Raw genomic sequence first — 17,067 nt, forward strand, 5'->3', positions numbered from 1 at the left:
AGTTCGACATTCTTAATTGCAGGGGAATTCTACGCAATCACAAACAAGTCCGACTCGACCAAATCAAACCTATAGAATCTAGCAAACAAAAAGCATGATGGCTCCACTTAGATTGTTTTCTAGACCAGCTTCTATTCCTTCGAAAAGGAATTCGTTACAATTTGAGCACACCCCTCTGGAATCAATCCGAGCTAATGTAAGTTGAATCGAGGCGAGGGAAGCTCAGTGGAGCTTTGATACCCAAGGCCTCACCGCTATCACAAGGCGGCGCAGTCACGCATTCAACTCACAGAAACCATCATGAACTTTGAAATGTGCTTAAAGAGCAACCAATATTTTTCGAACGAGTTTCCTATTAAGCTCGTTACCCTATTGGTCTCGTTCTATTCAAAATTTTAGGCTTAGGTTCGCGTTTGGTTTCGTTTTCCTAAGGCGGGCAAGAAGGAAACGGTGATGAAATCCGAGTCCTTATCTTGATTTGGCCAGGCCTTGCCCTTTACTAGGAAATAAAAACAGTCCAAATTCGTCCTCAATCAATGAATCACCTTAAGGAATACAGTAACTCGCTTACAGGAGATTCGCGAGTGTTTCGATGGACTTACCTCCCGTACCAGACGGGGATGAACCGTTGAAGTCGACTCGGGCCACGACTCCTATGTCATGTACGAACCCGAGGGGCCGAGACGATATCGTAATCGTCGTCCTTCCCTGCAAAAACAGTTTGTATTTAAGGATACCCTTCCGTAGGGTTTTAAAAATAATGTCCAAAGTCCAGAATAAAGTCCAAATAAAAAGTCCAAAATTACAAAAATTATGAAAAATAAAGCCTATTTACAAATTCTAAAAAATATATAAAAGCTATATACAAAAAAAATAAAAAATAATAAAAAAATTAAATCCTAAAAAAAAATTATGTTTTTTTCTTCTCTTTTAGCTTTTAGCTTTTAGCTTTAAGCTTTTTGTTCCCAAGTCCTTAGTATTCCACTTCGAACCTGTAAATCAAAGACACAAAAAGAAACGTAAAAAGGAACAAATAATAGTAAAAAAAATAAAATAAAATAATAAACCTAAAAACAAATCTATATACAAGTCCGCGTCGGCGGCGCCATTTTGTTGTAGTATTCGATTGCGGTAAATACGGATTCGATGCTCGGACTTGAATAGATTTAAAAACAAAAATATATACAAAATTGTCACAGGATCAAGAGATACGGGACTCAGGATTTCACCAATTCTTATACTCATGCGATTCAATTATTAATTCTAGACAATTAAAGCTTATATTGATAACAAATATCGACTCTTACTTTGCCAAAATAGATTTTGTAAGTATTATATGTAAATCATAAGCATGATGCATCAAGAATCTCATGGATTAAGCATACATCATCAGACAAAATCACAAATAATCAATAAAAATCATAATTCCATTCATAATAGTGCAAATAGTCATAAAAGAATTAAATAAAATTACTCATGCATAAAGAATGGTTTCCTCCATCATCCCAGTATTGGGGTTTAGCTATTCATATCAATCACACACTCAACATATTAATTCAAAGCTCAAAGTGTGATTAAAAGAGTCAAAAGTTATAAAATAGTAGTTCTGAGACTCACAAAACACGTCCAGAAAAGAACGACAACAGAAAACTGCAGCGAACTGCGACACCTCTCTTCTGCTGTTGAGCTGCTGAAAATAAGACTGTTCTGAAGCTGCTTAAAATAAGACTGTTCTGGAGAGTCTGTTCTTCGTGTTCTTGAAGCTTTTTAATGGCAGCAGCAGCAGCAGGTGAACATTGCTGCTACTCCTTCTTCTTCGCTCCTCCTGGATCTGTATCGACCCCCAAACTCTTCATCCCCCTTCTCTGACATAAAACCAACTATTTATAGGTTTTAAATCCCCTTGAAACTCGATCAAACCCCTTGGAAATCTCCATTATTCTTTACGGGTTGTTTGAAGAATAATCTTCTTCTTGTTGCGTTACAGGCTGTTTCTAGCTATTATCTCGTCTCAAATATCTTCTAGGACTTTTACCCAACTGTTTTGATGTATATCCCACGCAAGATATCCCATAAATCTCTCAAACTAATCTCAAATCCTAAACAGAAACCGTGTGCACTGTCTTGACTTTGTGTGGATTTTCTGACTTATCCAGCCCAATTAGATGGGTCTAATCGCTTCTAACAGGTCCCTTATGTCTTGTAGAGTCCGTGGGTACAAAAGTTGCCAATTGAATCGCCTCCTAGGTCGCTCAAATCCTTGATCCAAAACTGTTGACGCTGCTGCCTTTTTTTCCGCCAAAATCCAGTTTTGAAACTTTGAAGATGACCTCCCCCTATCCAGTTCCGGTGTCCCTTTAGTACATGCCCTTAAATGGGGTGCCCCTTAGTAATTAGGTTACCCCTTATCCAAAGTGAGAGTCCGTATAGTAATTTTCTCCCACGAGCGCAAAAACCACTTTTTAGCCAATTTCGCCGCAAAAGCTTATTTCTCCAAAAACACCTACAAAGACATAAAATAACCAAATAAGTACAAAATCGAGCACTAACAATATAAACAATTGGGACAAATTAGACACATAAATGCGTCTATCAAATACCCCCAAACTTATTATTTGCTAGTCCTCGAGCAAATCTACTCTAAAATAAAATGACTACACTTAGCACGTGCAGTAAGCCGTTAAACCACTAGGTGGCCCTAGTGGCGGAGTGTTGTCTCCGGGGGGTTTACCAGAGGTGTACCCACAAAACCTTAATACTCCAGAGCTTAGCTATCTACGCAGAACCTTGGAAGGCACTAAAGAATCTCCTTGGTTGGCATACTTATTGACTACAGGAAGAAGTACCCTGATGCGAAATTCCAATTGCTGTACACGAGTTTGCACTCAAGCATACTAAAATTCATATAAAGTGACAGAGCTCTACTCAGATAGTTGCACTATGGACATCATATTCGGAGTCTAAACTAATCACATGGATAGATTTCGCATCCGGTAATACAACAACCATTTGATTTCGCAATCTCTTTTCCCTCCACCAATGAGGTTTACGGTTACGAGATTGCACCCTAAGTGGGGTATCTTCGGACCGAATGCATCATAGTCAGGACTTGTCAAGAGTGGTAAAGTAGGATCCAACGCGCCTCGCACTCTTGACTCAACCGTGTACCTCGGCGCCCTGATCGAGTTTCTGCACTCCTTGGGAGTTATCCCCAATCTTTCGATTTAGGTGTCCCTCCCGGATGGGCTTTCTCGTTTTTCTCACCCCAAAATCTCCATGACTCAAGTTCCAGGGTTGGTATAGATTTCCCTTGATTCATACTTAACTAGCTTGCGAATTATGACGTGCTTTAGGTCTTACTTTTTTCCTCTTGCATATATGCGAACTAGGGTGCACGCCACAATCGTATAGCTAGGCTCCCCAATTGGAGTCTTCATCTCTGATGGCTTTTATTTATTTACGTCTCTTAGTTATAAGAGAATCTCTTAAGAAGAAAGTAAATCTTCAATTTTATTCATTCAGATTCGAGTGAATAATATTTCATGCTTACATCTTTCATATATCAATCTTTCTGCGAATAACATCGCAAACTTTTATGGGTAATACTTTTTTAAGCACAACCTATTCCATGGACGATCTAGCTTGTGACCTGTGTCTTTCCCTTCTGGATCATCCAATTTATAAGCTCTATTTCCAACTATCTTTTTAATTATATATGGGCCATCCCATTTCTTTTCTAACTTCCCATCTGGTCCTTTTTGATAAGTTGGTATTTCTCGCAGTACTAATTCTCCTGGTTGAAATTCCCTAACTTTAACACGCTTGTTGTATTTCCCTGTCTAATCTTTTTTGGTAATTTTCCATATGTTGTAGAGCAAGTTCTCTCGTTTCCTCTAGATCATCAAGTTTTGTGAGAATTAAATCTGCACTTAAATTCTTCTCCCATGCTTCTTTCTTTGTTGTAGGGATAATTATCTTCGTTGGTAACACTGCTTCTACCCCATATGTTAAACAGAAAGATGATACTCCCGTGGATTCTCTCCTTGTTGTTCTGTATGCCCATACTACATTATGTACTTCTTCGCACCATCCTTTATTATGCCCTTCTAACTTGTTTTTCAAATTGTCTGCGATCGTCTTGTTTGTCGCCTCTACTTGCCCATTACTCTGCGGGTATAAAGGTGTAGATTTTCCACATTGGATTTTAAATGCATTAGTAACATTTTTATGTTTTCTCCTTCAAACTGTTTTCCATTATCAGACACTAACTGAGCTGGGATGCCAAATCTGCAGATTATGTTCTCAAATATGAATGTGAATATATCCTTATCACGAATATGTTGTACTGCTTTTACTTCTCCCCATTTTGTGAAATAATCTGTTGCGACGATAAGATACCTTCGTTGTCCGGTTCCTGGTATAAATGGACCAACTATATCAATTCCCCATCTTCCGAATGGCCATGCATTTACCGAATTATTTAGCATTTCCCCTGGCGCGTGTATTCTTTTCCCATGACGTTGGCATTCTTCACATCGCCTTGACACTTGTTTTGCATCTTCGTGAATATATGGCCAATAATACCCTTGTATTCTTGCTTTGTATGCTAATGATCTTCCTCCACTATGATTGCCAGCATCTCCATAGTGTAGCGCCTTTAAGATTTATATACCTTCTTTTCTTTCAAGCATCTAAGGGAAGGTCCAAGGAATGATATTCTATATAGGATACCATCTCTTAACTCAGAATTTGTCGCACGACTTTTTAATTTATGAGCCTCTAATCTGTTTCTCGGTAATTCTCCCTTTTCTAAGTATAAATGAAGCTCAGTTCTCCAATCTTCTTCTTCAGTTTGTTGTTCATATGGAATATTTTCTACGATCATCGCATCCACAACTTCTTCTTCTTCTTCTTTCTTTACGGAAGGCCAGTAGAGTGTTTGGATTTTCAAATCTCGTGCAACTGGATCTACTAACATGGAAGGAATAAAGGCTAACGCGTCTCCGAACCTGTTATATAAAAGTCGACACTAGTGACATTTCAGAACTGTCACGATAGTAGTTTTATGACGGTTCAGGTGGAATTTAAAAGTGTCACCAAAGGCAGTGTCATCGTAGGGGTCATCTTATAGTGACAGTTCTAAACTGTCAGACAACCGTCAGTTTATATACCCTTCACTGACGCTTTTGTTTATCAACTGTTGCGTTAAGACAGTTATAGTGACTGTTCTGTCGGAAACATAAAAAAATATCGTAGCAGAACCGTCAGAATTAGTGGGTTTGATTAAGAAAAAAGCTTAGGTGGACAATTTTTCATGGTTCCATTAGTGTCTGACATTCAGTATTTTTTGGAACTTAATTAGAATAGAATTAAACTGATTTAAATTGAAATTGATGATAATAATTCAAACCTTACATAAAACATGAAAAAAAAATTAAAATTAAATGAGTACCAAAAGATTCCTTCAAAAAGAAGAAAAAAAGAGTACAAAAAAAAAATGTTAACTACGCATAATCTATTCTACTGATCTTCCAATTGTCTTTTCTTCCCTTTACAACCAGTCAATCAACTATATATATCTCTTATGGTGATCCAGAGTTGGATTTGTATAATCCCCTAACATTAATCAATCAACCCAATGACATCACAATCAATTTCACGGCACTGGAATGATAAAAAGCTGGATGACGCTACAACCTTTGGATAACATTCATCACTTCTGCAAAATAAACCAATATACACTTTCGTTCTACCAAAAAACAAATCTATGAAAACCAAGTAGAATCTGCAAACATCAACACTTGCAATATTAAAATCCCTTCGAATCTAAAAAAACAAAAATTTGAAAGAAATAAATGAGGGTGCAATAACAACTGTGATTTAAGGTTCCTCGTGCTGGCCGCACCTTCTTCTTCATCTCTTCTCCTAACCAAACGAAAAATCCCTCAGCACAATCACCATGGACTCTGTGCTGATAAACACACAAAAAAAAAAAAAAAAAAAAAAAAAAAAAATCAAATCAAATCATGAAAACCTAATTCGAATCCGAAATCAACAGTCAAAACTATGAAAAAGAACCAACTTTTCTCAATGCAAATTATGCTCTTTGGTTTTGTGATTGGATTTGTGATTAGTGGTGGAAAAATATCAATCAGAGAAAGGGAGGAAGAAGGAGATATAAGAGAAGAGCGGCGGAATAAGAAAACTTAATTAGGCTTTTTACTGGTGGGTATATAAAGGTAATCGGATCTTTTGTTAGGTGCAGGTGTGAGCATAAAAACCGGAACCGCGGATTTGACCCGTATCCGTCCGTAAAATTGCGGATTTCATCCAAACCGCAAGACGTACGGGCCGGACACGGATGGGATTCTCAAATCCGCACGTTTTAGCGGTTTGGGTGCGGTTGAATATTGAAAACCGCGGATTCAACCGCACCGCATTTGGGTCACTAAGCCCAGCATTGTTTGAATGTAGCTATTTGGACTTTGGAGGGCTCAAATAGTCACAGTGGACCTATAACGTGTATAGCCTTAACATGGGCTATTCCTTCTGGACCTCGAATAGATCTGTAGGCCAAGAAGCTGTTGTTGCATCGGTGATAGCCATGATTATTGATTAGTGACTCAAGCAGTGGACAGTGAGGTGTTGGCACTTGGCATTTTGGCAGTGGTTTTTTTTTTACCCATAATCCGCGGTTAATCCGCAACCGGTCCGTACAATCCGCTGATCCGCAAAGGTCAAATCCGCGGATAATTGGGCCGGTCACGGTTCAATTTTCCAAATCCGCAACTTTGACGGTTTGGTTGCGGGTGACCCCTAATCCGCAACCGTCCGTCCGTTGCACGCCCCTAGTTAGGTGCTTTCGGCACATGCTTTTCCCCCTCCTACAAAATTTTCAGATTTGGGCCGCAATCCGCACATATACACAATTTTTATTTGTTACACAGTACTGTACACATATATAGTCTTATGAAAGAAAAAAATATTGTATATGACAGAAGAGGATAGAACCCTTAGATGCCCAACAGATCCACTTTCCGGTGACTATTATAGTATATTTATATCAACAATGTTTCAAATATACATTGTCGCGTATTAAAAATTACACACGATTGCACAATTTGCAGTAATGTCGACACGGAAATGTCATTATCAGCTATTGTGTGGGTTAGTCACCTACACAGTCACTATGAATTATAAGCTAAGCTATTGTGACATTTACCACCCAGACCGTCACTGCATGAGATACGATGACAGTGCACACAGGAACTGTCATTGTATATCAAGTATACGTGACTGTTCAGTGTCACCGTATAACTGGTCTATCGTAACAGTTTACAACAATCACCGTCACGGTAAGCTATTTCTGTGAAAGTTTAGTTTAACCGCCACAACTTGCGGGAACAATTGATGACGGTAGGCTCTAGGAACCGTCACCTATACTTGACCAGCAATGTATTGTGACGCTTTTGGATAAAACTGTCATGATAAAAAAATCCAAACCGTCACTGAATCCTATATTTGGCCTAGTATCTTTTCTACTGATGTGTCTCCAGCTTACTTTTTGGATTTGTGCTGCTAATTCTGACACTAATTTCTTATATTTTTGTAGAGATGCTCATTGATACTATACGAACCTTCAATTTGTCGAATTACCAATTGTGAATCACTAGTTATTCTGGCTTCTTTTATCTGCATTTCGATTGCTAATTTTAACGCATGGACCACTGCTTCATATTCAGTTTCATTATTTGTGGATGCGAATTCCAACCTGAAAGAGTAATCTATTCGCACCCCTTTTGGTGAAATGAACACAATTCCATTTCCTTCTCCATTAGACGATCTGTCGACTAATATTTCCCATCTATTTGGATTATGATCTGTCAACGGATATTTTGGATTTCCTTATTCTTCATCAACATCTGTCATGTCTTTAACGTATTCGTCTTCTTCTAAGGGAAACTCTGCAAGGAACTCTGCGACAACTTCTGATTTAGGTGATGACAATACTTCATAACTAATATTGTAGTTCCCCAACTGTGCATCCCACCTTTCAATCCTTCCTGATTTTTTCGAATTCTTCATTATAGGTTCTATTGGTACTTTTGTTAGTACTTTAATTTTGTGAGCCTGGAAATAAATGCGAAGTTTGAATGATGCATAAACTAGTGCGAGAATTAGTTTTTCTATTTTTGGGTAATTTCTCTCTGCTGAGTTGTACGCCTTGCTTATGTAATATTGTTTTCTCAACTCCTTGATCCACGCGTATCAAAACAACACTTAAAGCATATGGTGTTGATGCCAAATACAAGAGCAATTCTTCTCCTGGTATTGCCTTCTGCATGATTGATAGATTCATTAAGTAATTTTTTATGCTCTGCAATGCTTTATCGCACTCTTCTGTCCACTCAAACTTTGTTTCCTTCTTTAGTATATTAAAAAAGTGTTTGCACTTATTTGAAGAGCGCGAAACAAATCTCCCCAGCGATGTTATCAAACCATTTAATTTCTGAACATCTTTTATAGTGGCAGGTGGTGGCATGTCTCGGACTGCTTGTACTTTTTCTGGATCAACTTCGATTCCTTCTTTTGATATTATGTAACCCAAAAAATTTCCTGAAGATACTCCTAAGACGCATTTTTTTGAATTTACCTTAATATTAAACTTTCGCATTTATTCAAAGATTTCTCTCAAATTATCCACATGATCTTCTGCATTTTTTCAAAGATTTCTCTCAAATTACCTTAATGTCGTCAACGTAGACTTCCAACGTTTTATGTACCCAATCCGCAAACACCTTTTCAACCATTCTCTGATATGTCGCACCTGCATTTTTTAACCCAAACGGCATTTTCGTGTAACAATATAATCATTTGGGTGTGAATAAAGTTGTATGTTCTTGATCTTCTTCAGCTAAAGGAATCTGATGTAACCTTTATATCCATCCAATAATGAAACCTTATCATTTCCTGATGCTGATTCTACCATTTGTGGGATATCCGGTAACGGGAAGCTTTCTTTCGGGCATGCTTTATTTAGATCAGTGAAATCTATACAGATCTGTATTCCTTTGTTCTTTTTTGGCACGACCACCATATTTGCTATCCACTCCGGGTATTTTGTTGGCCTTATGATCCCTTCTTGTAACATTTTTGCAATTCTGTTTCTATTTGTTGATGATATGTTGTTTGTATCTTTCTTATTCTTTATTTGAATGGTTTTGCGTTCTTCTTAATATCCAATCTATGACATGCGACACACGGATCTATTCATGGAATTTCTTCCATTTTCCACGCAAAGACATCATTATATTCTCGTAAAATGTTTATTGTTATTTGTTTTTCTTCTTTTCCCATCTTAGTTCCAATTTTTAATATTTTTAGTTCTTCTTTTGTACCAACATTTATTTTTTTGTTGGTTCTGCCGCGGTGAAATTTGGCTTTGGATCTCCCATTGGTGTTGGCTCTTTTATCTCTCGAATTGGTTCATCTTCCTCATCTGGTATTTCGCTTGGAATTCCTTTTCCCTCTTTCGCTCTGATCATGTATATGCGAAATTCTTATTCTTTCTTTAATTCTTTTACCCTTTTCCAACGATCTTTTCTTTTCTTCGCACGGCCTTCATAACTCTTTACATCCATTTCATTACAATGCTTCACATCTGCACCATCTCCTTTAATCTCACCTATTCCACTTGGAATTGGAAACCTTATGCATTGATGTAATGTTGACGCTACAGATTTTATCGCGTGCACCCACGGTCTTCCTAGAAACATATTATATGGTGAATCTATGTCAACTACACATAATGTCACCTATGTGTCTATTTATCATAGTAATATTCTCAGTACAATCTCTCTCTCTTTGGTTTTGTAACTTCTTTATTGAATCCGTGTATATTGTAAGTTGGATGCGTCATTTCTTCATCTTTATATCCCATTGCTTTGAATGTGCGATAAAATAAAATATCAACTGCAGTACATGTATCTACTAATGTTCTATTAATCGCCATTCCTCAGATTTTTTATTTTCCATACAATGTTCTTTTCGTTCAGCCGTTAATGTAATCACCAATGGATCTATACGCTGCAGATTTTCTTCTGAAATTTCGTCTGTTGCAAACATTATCTCCGTTTTTTCCCATTCTTTTAGCGGAGATTCTTTCTCCACCATCTCCACTTTTTTTCCTTCGTGATCTCGTTTATGAATTCTTCCTGTTATTCTCCTTTGAAAGTCCATATCGGAGATTAGTTCTTTGGTTATGGAATTACATTGTATATATCTTCCTCTACCTTGTATTTTCATAATCCGTGAATTCCCCATAGATCTTATTATTTTTCTTCCTTTCTAAATCTAACAGTTTGGATATCAATTTCAAAATAAAATCACCACCAGGATTTATCACTCCGAGCTGTTTCTAGCGCCGAATGTAGTTGCAGGAAATCCTACAACCACACAAATATGAATATCCTTTGATAATCAATCGATCTCAAAGTAAACCATTTCTTTATTTATCGAAATCATAAGAATAAATTACAAGATAATAGAGATTCTAAGTTTTCTCTCCCTCTCTACAATCTTTCTCTCTCTTAATTTCTTGACCAAGGATCCTAAAAAGAACTCTCTCTCTCACAAGGCCAATCTAACCTTTATATAGGGTATTACATAGTGGATGACAGCTAAGATATCCCCTAATTTCGGAATGACCGTGCGCTATTATCGCACACTTATACTTGCCTACATCGCAGATCTTCCATTCTTCGCACAGATCCTCACATTTTACTTGTGATTATGTTTACTTCATATGATACATCATCTTGACTTATCTTTGTGCGATCATATTCGCTCTCGTTATATCTTCTTTTCTTCGCATAACTTGTATGTGCGATACTTTATTCCTATAGAACCCTCTTTAGCCGATAAAAAACCTTGTAGATCTGCCGTCATTGCTGCTGCAAATAATCTTCAACACCATCATCTTTCCATAAGAAGTGAATTTGTTTTTGTTTTCATGAAGAGAAATGAGAAGTAGTAGTGAGAGATACCACAGACAAGGTGGGGTTGTAGAACGACCCACGTCTCTCATCTAACTTCAGCCCATAGTTGAATTGAGGTGCTTAAATCTTTATCTGCAACCTTGTTATCTTAGGTGGTGCGGCCAATTCCAAGCAAATAACAAGGCAGCTTATGGATCATTAGGCCTGACTCATTGGCATCGTAAACTGCAAACACCAATTTAGCTTCTTAGCTATTTATCCTCCCGGCAACAGATTTCACTTGTAATTCTTATTCCTGTAAAATCACTAAAATATATTTATTAACGATATATCGAGACCTATCTAGTATAAATGTGGGTATAAAAATGTCTCACCTACGTGCTTATCATACCATCGATGTTTTAGTATAACTATTATTTACCTCTTACCATCGCTGTTTTAGTATAACTATTATTTATTTCTTCACCCCTGGTCACTACATCAACCATCAATCTGTCTCTGCGTTTCTCCTCCTTTATTACATCTTTCCATTTTTTTCTTTTACTTGCGCGTTCTTCACTCTTCTGAACATCAATTCTATTACAAACTTTCGCTTCCGCGGTATCTCCTATGATTACTCCTACTCCTTGGGGTAGTGGAAATTTGATACACTGATGATATGTAGATGCTACCCCAGAATATTGTGTAACCATGGCCTGCCTATCAAGGCATTATATGGAGATTCAACGTCGACGACACAGAAAGTTATTTCAGTAGACATAATCTTGAGTGGAATCCGCATGGTGACTTCTCCTTTTGGCTTATTAGTTGATCCATTGAACCCGTAGATTTTGTAAGTTGAAGGTATTATCTCTTCATCTTTTCCACCCATGATCTTGTACGAATGATAAAATAGTATATCTATCGAGCTGCCAGAATCGATCAGTATCCTATTTATTGTCCATGCGTTTGCGTCATTGTCTTCTTCTCCTTCCATTTTTGATTTGGGTATGATTTCCATCTTAACCACCAAAGGGCTTTCATATAATTCTCCTCCTCCTGGTACTTCTTCCGCATTGAATGTGATTGATTGCTTTTGCCAATCTTTTAATTTTGACACCTTTGCCATGTTGAATATCTCCTTTCTTTCATCATCTCTAGCATATACACAGCTTAATACATTATCATAAAAATCCTCAATACTTTTATATGAATGAATGATTGAATTGCAGTATAAGTTCTTTGCGTTCACTCCCACTTCTATCACATATTTTTTTTCCCTGCCTCCATTCTTGATGCCTGGCCTTCTGGAGGTGGTGGTAGGTTTTGTGGTTGTGCGGATAAGAAATAATTTAATTTTCCTTGATCAATCATTTTTAGTATGATTCATTGAACATTTCGACGGTTATTAGTGTTGTGACCCTGGAAGCGATGGTACGCACAAAATTCTCTACTTTTTCTTCCTGACGGTGGCTCTTGTCCTGGATTTGGTGGTGCAGGTATTTCTTCCATCAAAATTACTACCTCCCAGATCTTATCTATTGTTGTATTCAGATGCGGCATTTTGATTTCTTCATAAACTCTATTTTTTCCACCCGGTCCTTGGTTATAATATCTTTTTTGTCCTTCATATCCATCTGCTTGGTTTTCATACATGGGAATACTGTTGTTACCTGCATGATTGTTACCTGCTTTTGCTTGATATCTACTGCTCATTGATACCTTCTTTTGCTTATCCTCCATCACTGTCTTTTCTTGACTCCCTTGGGATGTGCTTGCGACCGCAGTTGTTTTTCTTGGTAGTAGGCTTGCATTCCTTTCATTGACATTTGTAACCGCAAATGGATAAGATTCTATATCTCTTTGATTTTCTTCAAGAGCAATGTATTCTTCTTGAAACTCGCGCAACTCTGTACTGATGGTATCTTTTATCCTGAATATCTGCTTATATAAAAAATCTGTTAGAAAAAGTGTGTTAATGAAAGCCAAGATGAAGTTTCTCTCATCAACTCTTCCAGCCATCTCACTACACATGGTCCTCCAACGTGTCGTTAGGTTACGCAAGCTTTCTTTGGTTCTGCTCCTTAAGCTGAATATCTTTTCAATTCCTGGTCGTAACATGTTTTTACTGATGTATGCTCCTAAGAATATAATTTGGAGATGATTGAATGATCCTATTGTTCCCATTGGTAACCCTTCGAACCATTGTAACGCCTGTCCTGTTGAACTGGAAGGAAAGTACTTACATAGGACCGCTTCGTTATCTTCCCAATGCAATAAAGATATGATGTACGCCTTTATATGTTGCACTGCACATGTGGTTCCATCAAAAATATTAGTAAAGACAGGTAAAGTGCATTTAGCTGGTATTGTTTCCATTTATATCTGCCTTACGAATGGTATTTTCCTGCTTCTTTTATGGCTTCATCCAGTTGCCGCCTTCCTCCGTCTCTTCGTGTTGTCCTCATCGCTCTTACTTTGTTAATTCTCTTAAGATTGTTTTGTTCATGATCTGATCTTGTTGCATGGTTCTCTTCAATATTGCTTGTCCTACTATGTTGTCATGCCTACTTTGACGCAGCGCCTCTTGTAGTTCTTGTTCTTACGCCTCCTCTCTTCTTCGCATGCGTCTATCTTTTTCGTTCCTTTTATTTCTTGCATTTCGACGCGCTTCCCTGCGTCTTTCATCTTCTTCTGCCTGATCGCGTTGATTTTGCAACATTTCTCTGCCTTGTAATATCATCCTTTCATCTTCCTGATCATAGTATGTGCGGTCATTTTCGCTCTGTTGTGCATGTTGATTTCCCCTATGATCTCCTTGTATACGATGATCTTCACCTTCTTGTATGTATCAATCCTCCACCGGTTGGTGTTCCATGCGATTATGATCACGCCCTTCCTGTATATTATCTCTTACCTGAAAATTCCCAACAGAGTTATATAGTGGTTGTTCTTGTCTACCATCCCTGCGGTTAGATCTGCTACATCCTGACGTGCTCCTCCTTGTCCTTGATCTTGATCTTGCACGTGTTGTCCTTGATGTGGTTTGTGACCTCCGCTCTAGCAACCTGTTATTTTCTTCCCTTAGTACATCATTCTGACGCGTCAAGTTCGCACTCACTTCTTCTTCTCTTCTCCTTTCCTCAACTAATCTTTTCCGAAGCTCTTCTACCGTCATATTCTCCTCATTTTCTCCCACTATCCCTTCTTCTCCATTTATTTGCTCGTTTTCTTCCGTTGTATCTGTATCTGTAGTATGAACACTTACCTCATCATAATTCCTGCGGTTGTTTTATTCTTTTATCTGCTAGATCTGAGATTGAACCTGTCTATTTTGGTTGTTTCTTTCGCCCATTCTTGACGATTCTGCGTGTTCGCCTCTTCTTCTTCCTGCAATTCTCTTGCTCCTTCTAACTGGCGTTGCGTTTTCTCCTGCGAATGCTTGTCTCACCATCTGCTGTTCTTGTAATAATATCTTCTCTTGACGAAGGAAAAAGTACTCTATAAAGAACCGGAAAGATACTAAGGAAAATTGTTTTTCTGAGATGAAAACTTTTGGTTACATTTTTCAAATCTAAACTTCTAAAACACTCAAAGATTGATGATGAAAAGATTAAAAACTAGGAATATTTTTAAACGTTTTTTCAATAAAAATCACCAACAGGGTATATCATCCAAGTTGTATTATAGCGTCAAAATGTAGTTGCAGGAAATCCCACAACTACACCCTAATGATAATCTATCAAATAATCTAAGAAACCATTGATGAAATACTCAAGATCTATTATTAAAAACTCAGAACAAATACAAATGAGATATGGTGAAACCCTAACTTGGGAAACAAATAATACTCTCTCCTAAAATTCTAAGTTCTGCTCACCAAAAAGATCTCTCCATTTTACAATGGTGGTTGGTCCTTTTTATAGGAGTTTACATAGTGGAGGACAGCTAATAAAGCCCCTATTTTCGGATCTGACGTTCGTCAAGGTCGCTTGGACATTTATATTTCCGCACGGATTCCTTGCCGTCGCATAGATCTCCACACTTTAATCGTGACTTAGTGACATCATCAAATTCGTCATCTTTGATATAAATGCGCGTTCGTCTTCGCATAGTGCTAAATATATTAATTTGCGTAATTAATGAGTGTGCGGTATTTTGCACCCACATCCGGTGACTTCTTCGGAGCTTGCGCGAGAATTCTTGAATAAAAAAGATGCAATATTTGCATCCCGGCCTAAAATAATGTCTTCTGAGTATTTGAGTCGTGGGTACTTAACTGCTATCGTTACACTGTGGGGAGACCGATGGAAGAAAATGAGAAGAGTTGTGACTTCTGAAATGGTCAGCCATGTAAGACTGAAATGGCTTCTCGAGAAGAGAAATGGGGAAGCTAACAACCTTGTGTTCTATTTACACAATCAGTGCACCAAAAATGCATCGAATGAAGGTAAAGTGATTGATATAAGATTGCTAACGAAGCAATTCAGTGGGAATGTAATTAGAAAAATGATTTTCAACAAAAGGTATTTCGGCGAAGGAACAAAAGATGGAGGGCCTGGTATTGAAGAGATAGCGCATGTTAATTCAGATTTTGAAGCCTTGTATTACATTTATGTTTTTAGTATACAAGATTATATACCTTATTTGAGATGGTTAGATTTAGATAGTCATAAAAAAATTGTCAAGAGAGCAATGGGGGTCGTGAATAAGTATCATGATCCAATTATTGAAGAAAGGATTCGACAATGGAGAAGTGGAACTATGAACAACAAAGTTCCTGAAGATTTGCTGGATGTGCTTATTTCGCTAAAGGACAAACATGGGAAGCCATTGTTATCAACATAAGAGATCAAAGCTCAAATAGCAGTAAGATTGTTGATTTACTATAATTTCCTTTCATTTCTCCAATTAATAATATCAGCATGCGTATATAGGTTTATTTTTCTACTTGTGATGTTATATATCCTGGCTCTGCCCCCATGATAGGAAGTAATAATTACGGCGGTGGATAATCCATCCAATGCAGTTGAATGGGCCATGGCGGAGATGATAAATCAACCGGATATCCTCAGAAAAGTTGCAGAAGAAATCGATATGGTAGTCGATAAGAGCCGTTGGGTACAAGAATCTGATATTCCAAAACTCAATTATGTAAAAGCTTGTGCTAGGGAAGCACTTAGACTCCATCCAATATCTCCCTTTAGTGTTCTGCATGTATCGGATTCAGATACCATTGTATCGGGCTATTTATCCCAAAAGGAAGTCATGTAATATTAAATCGAATAGGCTTAGGCAGGAATGCTAGAATTTGGCAGGAACCACTAAAGTTTAACCCGGAGCGTCACTTAATGTCAAAATATGTTGAGATGACTGATGTGGATCTCACAGAACAGAAGCTACGATACATGTTGTTCTCTATTGGACGACGAGGGTGCGTTGGTGGTCGACTTGGGACTGCAATTACTATCATGTTATTATCAAGACTTATTCAAGGGTTCGACTGGAGTGCTCCTCCAAGCGAGTCAATGATAGATCTATCTGAATCGGATATGGATCTGTTTTTGGCTAAACCATTATTTGCTCATGCCAAACCAAGGCTGCCTTCACATATTTATCCGGTAGAGTAATCAAATTATGAGCGGGGAATGTGATTCACTCATGAAATTTAAATTTTTATCTTTGTCCGACGGATCCAGGAGTCTTCCTTGAGTAGGGCTGGATTGTAACAGTCGATAATGCGGCCGAAGTCCGCGGTAATTTTTTTTGGAATACATCACATAATTAGTAGCCAAATAGTGATCCATCCGTACAATACTAAATAGTTAGGGAAATAAAAGTTAAAACGAACACAAATAACAGAAAAACAAAGTGATTACCATAAGAGAAGAAAGTAGGAGTAAAAAGGTAGTGAGTGGAAAAATATTATTTATTTTAAACATGACTTAAATTTTGATCACCTCATAGTATGGGCTAAAAGTCACAGCTAAATACAACTAGTGAAAACTACAGGGAGACCCATTCTTCGGATCTTTCCCACTGTGAAACCCACGCCCAGAAATCTGAAGGCGCGGACCCATTTTCTAGGAAA

The 17,067-nt window shown here is 37.7% G+C and overlaps 1 pseudogene; it reads left to right on the plus strand.

Annotated features, from left to right (window-relative positions):
* The window catches only part of LOC113351011, a 41,572-nt pseudogene extending 24,966 nt beyond the window's left edge, over positions 1 to 16,606 (plus strand).
* The last annotated feature ends 461 nt before the right edge of the window (positions 16,607 to 17,067 follow it).

Source organism: Papaver somniferum, chromosome 2 (assembly GCF_003573695.1).
Source record: "Papaver somniferum cultivar HN1 chromosome 2, ASM357369v1, whole genome shotgun sequence".
NCBI classification, from domain to species: Eukaryota; Viridiplantae; Streptophyta; class Magnoliopsida; order Ranunculales; family Papaveraceae; genus Papaver; species Papaver somniferum.